Genomic DNA, 1,419 nt, shown 5'->3' on the forward strand with positions numbered 1-1,419 from the left:
GTAGAATAAGAATGTTGTGCAACACAACCCCCAGAATATCTTAAGTAAGGCTTTATTTGTGTGATGTTAGTGTAATTTATTCCAAAATTCCATTTCGCAATAAAAATGTATGATTAATTATTTTTCCCTATTGTTTATGTTGTAAGTGACAGCTGGATGAAGCAGGCCTTATGCTCATACTACAGTTTCTCTGATATTTTATATCCTCTCTTGCTATGTTAATTTTATGAAACACGTGCAGTGACCCTGTAATATTTTAGTGGATATATTTTTTCTATAATTTTTTCTTATTTGATCACAAGTATTGCTGATTGTGGATGCGAAAATTATGAAATTGGGATTATTCGCATTATAGAGTATTTAAACTAGTCATTCTGAAAATTTAATCAGATGAACAAGATTTAATTTTCATCAGCTTTAGAGATCTGCCCAAATATAGATATCTGGGCATTTGTTAGTGTAGCTGAGAATTCAGTGTCGTACAAGATTGTAACAGGATCTAACAGATATTTGCCGAAATGATAATGCATATCTCTCTCAGGTTCAACATATGCATGTTATGAACTTGAGGTAGTGTTAGATCTAAGAAAGGAGAAAGTATTTAGAATATCAAAAGTATAATTTTCTCATGAGTCTTTATGCTTTTTCCTCTTCCCAATTTCTCTTCTTGCCATCAATTCATGTCACTGACTTCCATATTCTTCTGTATTATTTTATATACTCTCTCACTTTAATCCTATTTGATTGTCTTGATTTATCATTGCCAACCTTATCATTAAGGTTCTGTATATTGCAGACAGAAATTGTGGAAGCAATCTGCTATATATGGCTTGAAATGTCACGTCGTTCCAGAGCGCCGAGGCACTTGCTGTCCCAACTGCAGAAGGGGCACCCAAGGTATTTACTGTTGCTAGAATGTGTGTGAAATATTTATTATATTTGATGACCCTTTATTTTGTCTTACCTTCTAAATAACCATGTATTAAATGCTTCTTGAATGTGTGAATTTGAAAATATTTTGTTTAACTTTACACTTTTTCTGTATAATTTTTAACTAAAGAATTATTAATATTATGTGCAACTGTTGTGTAAATTTTATTATCATTTTCTCTTTCACAGGTTTACCCTGAAAAAATTCAGTCAATTGTTTCCCAGATCTCTCAGCTAACACTTGTGGAGGTAGCAGATTTGAATGAATTGCTGAAGAAGACTCTAAACATTTCTGATGCCCCAGTGATGGCTTTTGGTGCTGGAATGCCAGCAGCAGCTCCGGCACAGGTAATGATATTTAATTTTTTTTATCTTTGATTTGTTTATATACATGTTCATAAATTATTACCATAAACCAAACATTTTTATTAACAGTTGCCCAGAAAAGGTTTGTGGACATCAGTGTCTTTAGTACCTCTACCATCAATG

General features: G+C 32.6%; 1 pseudogene; it reads left to right on the forward strand.

Annotated features, from left to right (window-relative positions):
- LOC119587445 overlaps positions 1-1,419 on the forward strand; it is a 4,176-nt pseudogene that overhangs the window by 1,680 nt on the left and 1,077 nt on the right.

The sequence above is a fragment of the Penaeus monodon genome, chromosome 22, assembly GCF_015228065.2.
Source record: "Penaeus monodon isolate SGIC_2016 chromosome 22, NSTDA_Pmon_1, whole genome shotgun sequence".
Classification (NCBI taxonomy): domain Eukaryota; kingdom Metazoa; phylum Arthropoda; class Malacostraca; order Decapoda; family Penaeidae; genus Penaeus; species Penaeus monodon.